Here is a 9,472-nt window from a genome sequence, read left to right as displayed (position 1 = left end):
ACATGATAGTAATGTGGTATGTAAGGATTGTAATTCTTGTAAACTTTTATAAGTTCTGCTACTTTTTCAGTCTCATCTAATTCCTTTTTCTCATCTTTCTTTACATCATCATCCTCTTTTGCAGGTCCTACACTTAATATATCAGCGTGCCATTTTTTTTTCTTAATTTCCCCAAAACATTTACTGGATCAACACATCCTATCACTGTTAATGTCTTCTCTCTCATATCAATTGCAATAGATTCTACCCCTGCGAAATAAAAGGTTTTTAACATATTTTCCGATTAGCCAAAAATATTTACACCCGTTAGCCTATATATGTACATTACACATTAGTTATGTATGGCATATACATCCGCTGGCTATTTTGTTTTGGATGGACAGCTATTTTAAGTTAACTTTTCAAATAAAATAAACAAAACAGAAATAAATAAAGATATTAATGGATCAAATCCGTTTGGTCTTTCACCAAAAAAAAGGAGGAGGAAAAAATTGATCAGATTAATTAGTACCTGGGAGAGCTGATACTGCTTTCAATGCTTTTTGTTTGTCTCTGTCATCATATATCTCTAATTTAAAAACCAGTTTCTGCAAGGGAAAAAAAATTCCAAATATTGTTATATAAGATGACTACGGAAATATTAATTCATAAGGTCTAATAAAAGGAGAAGAAAATTTGTACCTTCATTTCAGCAGCTGGTGAGTAGAAATGTAGACCAGATAGTAGTTGAAGAATCAACTCTAAGAAATAAATAGATGAGGAAGTAAAATATAGACTCAGAGATGAGGACGAGGATGTTATCACTCGTCAATATAAAATACTTAGATGATTATTACGTAATGTTTTTCAATTTTCATTTTTTTTTTCTGGGGAAAACGTCTTGTACTACGGGAAGAGTGAAGACAAATGGAAATGATAAAATAATACTAGTACATAGAAATAATGCAAAGAAATGGTCAAGTTTAAGGTAAGGAGAGGGGAGACTTGATCAACATCTGGAGCAACGAGCAAGGTAATGGATTTTATTGGTCTAAATTAAATTATTACTTTACTAATATTTAGAAATGTAGCATTAAGAAATTGTACAAAAAGCAACATAAAATGTACTATAGTGTTGGGCTTAAGTGATTGTTGAATAAACACGTGTTCCTAGATGTACCAGTGACAAATAGTCCTTTTAACTCTGCTTTTATTGCTCTTTAAGTTCAGAAACTCCTCCTTTGTTCTAATTCTCTCCCTTTCGCTGCTCTCTCTGGAATTACCTTTCAACTTCACAGCTTCAAAATGTCATCTCTCTTTGGGTGAGTTTCCCAACTTTCTTCGGCGCTTCCTTTCAATGCCGGATCAATATGCTTTGTTGAGTTACTTCTTGATGTTCCTTACTGTGAAAATTGGTTTCTTTATTGGATTAATAGTGTTGATGTGTACGTGCTCGGCCGTGTGATTGTAATATAATAGATGTGTTTTTCTGGGTTTTCATTCTTTCAGAGTTCTCATGAGTCTTTCGTTTGTCGGTACAGTACGCTATTTAGACATTTCGGTATTCAGTTTCGTAAAATGCTATACCAATACCGTACCTAATTAAATTCGATATGGTTCGATTTTTCTCCTTTCGGTTTCAGTTTATTCGGTTCGGTAACTTCGGTTTATTCGGTTTGAATACTTAATTAAAGTACTCAAAAGTGAGTCATATACGGTAATATTCTTAATTAAAGTATTCAAAAGTACAAAACTAAAAACGTTTGTTGACAAAAGTTTTGTACAAAACCAACAAATACCAACCTAGAGAGAGAAAACTTAGAAAAATATCTTGTTACTTGCTTGGAGTTAATTGATGAACTTAGAGAATAAAGGAAAGTAAAATTTTAGATTTCTTATATTTATGTTATAATTAATAAAATGTGTACTGTGTAATATAATATATATTTCGATACAGTATCGGTATTTCGGTATTTCATTTTAAAATACCAAATACCATACCTAATACCAATTCTTTTTAAAATTTAAACCAAATACCATACCGAATACCAAAATATCGAATACCGAATACCAAAATTTTCGATTTCGATACGGTAATTCGATATTTACCAAATTATGCACAACTCTAAATGAGTCTGCCCATTTTTCCTTTATTTATATTTGATGTGGCCTCTCTATTTTTAGAGTTATTACTGTTTTTTTTTGTTTATTGTAGTTTCTTTATTTGTAATAAAATAATTTCGTGTCTATATGTTAGTTTGCTATTCTATTTGAATACTGTCTTTCTAGAATTTTACATGCATATTACTAATTGTGCCTTATCTGCACATCATTTTGTCCTTTTAATGAATTTTGTCTTTATTACTAACTATTTAGTGCAGAATTAAACCAAAAAATCCGATTAAAAAATGACAGGAATATTGGTGTTTGATGATATGTCTGCAAGAGGTGAATCCAGATTCATTGTCAGTGTTAATTGCATTTGCGTTTGCAGACTGCACTTGAGGAAAAATGTTTGCTTCTTTCTTTCTCCTCCTTTTTTTCCCCAAACCTAATAGCTACTTCAAAAACTCTTCAAGATTCTGATTCCTGAATATCACCAAGTTAAAATTTCTACTTTTAGTACCTATCTTACTGGCTTCAACTGCAGGGGCGAAGCTATGTTGGCCCAAGGGTGGTCAAACTGACCACCCTCGCCGAAATATTATACTACTTATAAGGTAAAATATTACTTGTTATTGATTAAAAATAAACTTTGAACACTCTTGCATAGCCCACTGGCAAAGCCCTTATTGAATTTCCTGGCTTCGCCACTGGCTTCAAGTCAATCCGATGCATTTATATTGCCGGCATCTTTTAAATTTTTTCAAAATACTCATTTAAATTAGTGCAGTTCATCTTTTGCTTTAAAAAAAATAAATTAATATATTCTTTCTAGATGGCCTTGCTTAAGAATGAACAATCTAGACTAATAGAAATTCCTTAAGCTTCCATTAAGGAGTCATATGATGGGTCTTTTATTCTAACTTCTGTTTATTAAATGAGGACTCTGCCAACAAATTTTTAAGTAATGGATAATGAGAAGATGTATATGTTTAGTGGTTTACATAAACACTATTTGATTCATTCTTTTACCTTAGTATCTTATAAAAGACTATATTAAGAGATGATACTAATATGACAGAGTAATATAGAGCAAGAAATATTAGACATCTAAAGAATGTGCTTCTCCTGTGGATGGAAACAAACAAATCATTAATGATGCTATTCATTATGGTCTGGCCATATGACAAACCGTGAAGGATAAATGTTATGCGAATTGACTCAATTGCTTATAAGTAAAGATTAGGTTCTTTAGACTTGGTCAACTGTAACTAATCAAAAATAAATTTTGGTTAAGCACAAAATTTTATATATGTTTATATATATGAAAGATGTGCTTGGTCATACCTACTTGTGGATAAATCTTTTTATTAAGGATTATGATTGTTATTAGAAAAGAATCTAAGGACTATTAAAGTATGATGTTTGAAGCCATTTATGCAATGACTGTTGCTTATAAATAATCTTGGTTGTGGTCGCTTATTTGGGCAAAAATAATAACCTAATACGAATTAAACCAATTAAAGAGAATTTTCTTTTCCTTCTTCTAGATACCATAAAACGTTTTTTTTTTTTTGGTCGGTGTCAGATACCCTAAACTTATAGTGTGTAGTAAGACTAAATGGTGACTAAATACTTGTGATATTTGAACTTCTTGCTTGCCTCTCTATTTTCATGGTATAAATGAAATATGATTCTTCTTTTTGGGTTTAATTGATGATATATTGCTTCTAAAACTAAGTTATTTTCTTCCATATTGGTACGCTTACTGATTTTTGGAGCGGTCTCTGCAGCACCTAGATAAGTAATATGATGCTATGTAATCATAAGAGATGCATGGTCTTCTTGATAGTGATATGTGGGTGGCTCATTAGATAATATGTTTTCCAATTACTATAATTTCTTTATAAAGTACTTACAAGTGTGTAAATGTTCATATAAATTACCTTCATGTTGGTTGTATATTTCTAATTTTTATCCTTTTTTCCTGCTCTGCGTATTCCTTTTTGATGCATTAAATTTCAAACAATATTGGTGCTTATAGTCCAGGAGGGACAACGATCTTATACCTCCTTATGTGTAAGGGTTTTTCTTAAGAGAGTCTAGCTATTGTTAAAGCTGAAAAATAACTATTCCAAGATATGTCTTTTTTGGCTCTGGTAACTGAGGTTCACTTAAATCAATTTTAGTCTTTTATCCACTTTCCTTGAAAATTATGAATGCCCTTAATATAGATCAATGAAATTTCTTGATAAATGTTCTCTACCCAAGTGCTGGAAGATGAGCTTATGGTGGTTGTCTACAGAATATATTCATGCATTGTATTATGACTGCTATGTGAAGTGTAACCAGAAGAGTTCCTTTCAAAGAAGAAGCCACCAGTATTACTATCTATTGTAAGAGTAGAAGAACTTTTGGACCAATAGTACCACTAAATGATATATATCACCACATTGTGAGACAAGAATTGAACGGCGAGCCAACCTATAAGTTGCATAACTGAATCTGTCACAAACTACAAGGTTAGCAGCAAGCTGGTTCGTCAACTAAAATTGTAATGTTCTCTCTACACAAGTCCAACGAAAGTTGTTCGACTGCAAGCCCATGACAGTTTTGCACCCTCCAAGTTTGTTTTTCCAATAGTATTACCTCAAAAGCCTTCGCTAACGTAGGACTCTGTGAAGTTCCTCAATGAAAAGTATCAGAAAACCTATTTTTGTGTCATATTATGAATGCCCTTTCATTAGATGGATGACATATTAATGTGACAATAAATATGTGTCATAAATAAAGTGTTGCACATATTTTTCTAATTCTTATGAGGCATTTCTTAATTACATGATTCAACAATAAATGAACTCCATATTCAATATTCAAGTTTTGAAAGACTGCAAATAAGGATATTGCAACTTCTTGAAAATGAAATGGAAACACTTAGCAACAAGAGCAATGCCTTATGAGATCCATCAATTTGTCATCCTTTTTTAGTGACAAGTATTTCCTATAATTCATGGCTATTTCTATGATGCAAAAAGAATTTGAGACTTGTTCCTTACATAGGATAAAGTTTTATGGTCTGTCACTTCAGTCTGTTGGGACAAATGTTGTAGCAAGTTATTATTTGTAAATCTTTTCTGACTATTCAGAGTGACTTTGAGTTCTCAATATCCTTCTACCGTTTTCCTGGTTATTGAACATAATGTCATAAGATAGTTTTTTTTCCTCTACCAATGCTTGATTCCTCTCTGTTTCCAAATACTTTTGATCTCAATAAAAAAGGACCTCTTTGTCGTGTACACTCCTAAATTCTTCTGCTGATGGCAAGCCAGTTGATTCTAGCAGTAATATGCCTATGAAGATAGATGCATCGATAAATATTATCCGGTATAGGGGTTTCTACTAAATTATTTGTGCACAGATAGACTGAAGTAAATCAGATTGATTAATTCAGTAAATCTTTAGACTAAGATGGACTCTAAAACTTTATTGCAAAAAATAGAAATAGAAGAATACTTAAAATTTTAATGTGTTGGGGGCACTTCCAACTCTTTGATTTCTATTGCAACGCCTTTACTATAGTTAGTAGTTGCTTTGTAATTCCAGTTACTCTTGGGTTATTACAATCAGTTTAGTTTAGTGTATTAGCTGAGTTATTTAAAAAATACTTGGGGTTAATTCCCATGCGTAAGTTTCACAAGAAACGTCTTAAATAAGTTTCAGAGATTTGGAATTTTGCGAGACATCAACTGGAGTGAGGCTTTCTCCCTGCTGATGACAAGTATATAACAACATCAATTAAAAAGACAATTCAAGAAAGTATTTACTAATATTGCTAGAGCGGATCTAAAAAGTAGACAAAATTTATTAGCAAAGAAGATATTGTAAACAATAAATTGCATCGAGAAAATAAAATCAAGACTGAAAATATCGTAACAGTAGTAGTATTTTATTTTAAATAATTTGAGTGTACAATCTTTATGAATCGTCTGATTCTTCTTTTCAATAGTAAATAAATCCAAGGGCCTTTGAGCTTAAATTGAATATGTAGTTTGTTGTCGCGAACGATGATCTTGAATTCAACTAGCACGAACTTTGATTTGAACTCGTACTCCTTGAATCTTGATTTGTTCTTCGTTCTTGAGCTTGAACTTGATTTGTTGAACTTAAACTTGATTGCTTGAAGCTTGAAACTTATAGAGAAATTTGTAGCGTTTGATCCACAAGCTCTTTCTTGATTCTTGTTATAACTTCTGGTCCTTTTCTGGGTTCTGAAGACCCCTATTTATAGTTGTCGAAGTGAAGAATTATGATAAGAACAAACTCTTTCCGACCAATCAAATTGAAGTGTGACATTGCCGTATTTGATTGGCCAGAATATGTCACTTTCACATGTGGCGCAATTTCATTGGCCTTTTAATTTGGCTTGGCATGCCTTGTCATTTTTGACACGTGGCACGATCCTATTGGCTCTTTCGTTTGACTTGGCGTGCCACGTCATTTGACACGTGGCACCAAACTGGGCCTCTGGAAATACGATATCTTGGGCTTAATGAAGTGGGCTCATCACTTTAGCCCAATGGATTAAGACTTATTTATTTAATCCATATATGTTGGACTTATATAACTAATCTAATTATATTAGCCCAATAAATTTATTTGAACTGATATATCTTGAATTTAAAATATAAACCAAATTATTTTACGGATTTAATTCCAATAAAATTTATATGCCTACAAATGCACGCATCCACAATGGAGAGGATATAGTTTGGACACCAACAATGTTAATCAATTCTCGTCCGTATTATTATGTGGATAACGATGCCCCTCAAGAGTTGGAGTCAAATTACTTCATGAGCTTACGTTTTAATTACCTCCCTTTGAGGTATGATAACTCCTTCATCATCGAGCCATATAGCCCGCATCGGTTTGGTTGTCAATTTAGATTTTACCAGAACGTCCCTGGTTTTTTGGAGAATGATATCCGTAGCGCCTCTCTAGATGAAGGACTCGAATTTTGGAAGATTTTCACATTGTATCAGTCTATGTCACGTGCGGTGTTTCCCCCAACGGGAGATCATGTGAAGAAGCTTTTCTCCACCAATTATATGTCTTGGTGGGAGAAAGCGCATGGGAAGTTTCTCGAGAATAATTTACAAACTCTGGTAGACAATGTTGGGCTAAAATCTACTACTCCTTTAGGAGGTGAAGAACAAGGTGTTGGAAAGACGCCCTCAAAAGTCAAAGAACCACCTACTCCAATCCCAAAAGTAGTTACACAACATAAAAAAAGGAAGATTAAATCCTCAAAGGCAGCTTTGAAAGAGGTGGTGTTCACTTCAACAGATATCGAGAAACATCATTCAGTTCTTCCGTTTAGCACGCAAGTTCCTCAAGATATAAGCCAGAGTACACATGAAGATCAAAATTGGAAAAGAAAACAGCCTAACCCAGTAGAGATCGTAGAGGTTCCAAGTATTGATAGTCCCTCAAGAACACAAACGGCTTGTAACAAAGAGGTAAAAATACAATCACCTTGCTTCTTCTTTTTTTATATATATTGAACGAATAGATTCACTAAAAATTACCTACTTTCTTTGCCTTTTCCTTATGTAGTTAAATGCCATTGGCATCCGATGGTATCCCCACATGACAAGCCGCAAGTGAGTGATGAATTTATTGGAGGCTCTACGTCTAAAGTGAAGTCGTCTTCAAAGGCATCATCTCTTCCTCATGACAAAGCCCTAAAAAGACACACTCCAAATAGGATAACTCGCGTTCCACCAATGACAAATGCGGCAGTGTTTATTTTTGAAGGAAAGAGCATTGTCTTTATTCGCAAAAAGGAATTCAACTTGGGACTTTGGAAAGATATTTGCAATAGACTCTCCAAAACTCGTGCAGAACTGCTCTCATCTTATAGGGAGCAAATCACTGAGATTTTTGAGGATATGAAAAAGGCGAATATTTTAGATCTTTCTCCATTATAGTGTTCACTAGATTCTCTTTTCGAGCTTGCTGCTTCATATGAACAAGAGCGACCCAATTTGGCTGATAAGACCAGTCAAGACGAGAAGCTGGAGCTGATTTCCAAAGCTAAGGAGCGTCTTGAATCATTCAAACTTGAAGCAAGTGAGAAAGTCAAGAAAGTTTCCTCTAGTGAAAAGAAACTGAAGAGAGTTGTGAAGAAGTTGCAGACATTACAACAAGAGAGGGAGAACCTCGAAGGTGTTATAGAAGCGACTCAAAAGAAGGTTGAAGAGATTCATGCAAAAGTTTCAGCTGCCGAGACCGAAGTCTCTTTATATGACAACGTAAATTTACTGATTGTTGATGATTCGGCCAATTTGGAGGAGAAGAAGAAGAAGAATTTGGAGACTAGCTGTCAAGAATTGATCAACTATAAATTTTGTTTAGATTAGGCTATTAGCATTATCTCCTCTTTTATCTTTAGGTTAGATTGACCTAGTGGATATTTATTTCATCTTAAATAAGATTTCTTCTCTTTTGCTTTACATTGTCTAACTTTTATCTTAGTCGCAAAAGTTTTAGCTTTACGCGCTTGTAACGAAAGATTCATATCTTGTCATGGGAGAGTTCAAATAACGAACCGTTTGATTTATCGAAAATTAGACTTCAATATCTAAAACATATCCAGAACTTAGAATCAAACACCTTCAGAATCGCCCCAGATAATATTTTAAATCCAACTTTAGATTCCACCATGTTGAAAATTTTAGATTTGCGCAGTCTCACCAAACAAATCATATCTTGATGTAAAAAAGTCAAAATCACGAACAGTTTGATTTTTTGAAAACATAACTAGCAAATATATAACATATCCAAAATTTAAGATTTAATACCTTAATGATAGTTTTATATAATAGTTCGAAATCAATAATAAATTCTGACGTAGCGACGATTTTAGATTTGCACGACTTTACTAAACCTTTTGTATCTTGATGTAGGAATGTCGAAATCATGAACCGTTTGATCTATTGGAAACTACACTTCCAAATCTATAACATACCCAAAATGCAATATTTAATGCATTAAGGATAGATTCAGATAATATTTCAAAGTCAATACTAAATTCTGACACACTGACGATTTCAGATTTGCGCGACTTCACCAAAGGTTATGTATCTTGAAGTAGTGATGTCGAAATCACGAACAACTTGATTTCTTGGATACCAAAATTCAAAATCTAAAAGACATCCAAAATGTAAAATTTTAGATGATAGTTCGAAGTCAACTTTGGTTTCTGATATGCCGACAGTTCCAAATTAGCGCGACTTCACCAAAAAATATTGTATCTTGGTGTGGAAGCCTTGAGATTGTAAGACCTTTTTAATTGTCAGAAATTGAAATTCAAGAGCTTCATTCTCAC

The 9,472-nt window shown here is 33.3% G+C and overlaps 1 long non-coding RNA gene across 1 annotated transcript; it reads left to right on the top strand.

Moving 5' to 3' along the window:
* Positions 1 to 1,209: 1,209 nt before the first annotated feature.
* On the top strand, positions 1,210 to 4,070 carry LOC107803346 (uncharacterized). Its single transcript, XR_001652001.2, has 2 exons — positions 1,210 to 1,301; positions 2,395 to 4,070. It is a non-coding gene; the product is annotated as an uncharacterized LOC107803346 (long non-coding RNA).
* The last annotated feature ends 5,402 nt before the right edge of the window (positions 4,071 to 9,472 follow it).

This window comes from Nicotiana tabacum, chromosome 23 (assembly GCF_000715075.1).
Source record: "Nicotiana tabacum cultivar K326 chromosome 23, ASM71507v2, whole genome shotgun sequence".
NCBI classification, from domain to species: domain Eukaryota; kingdom Viridiplantae; phylum Streptophyta; class Magnoliopsida; order Solanales; family Solanaceae; genus Nicotiana; species Nicotiana tabacum.
This window is presented reverse-complemented; position numbering and strand designations above follow the sequence as displayed.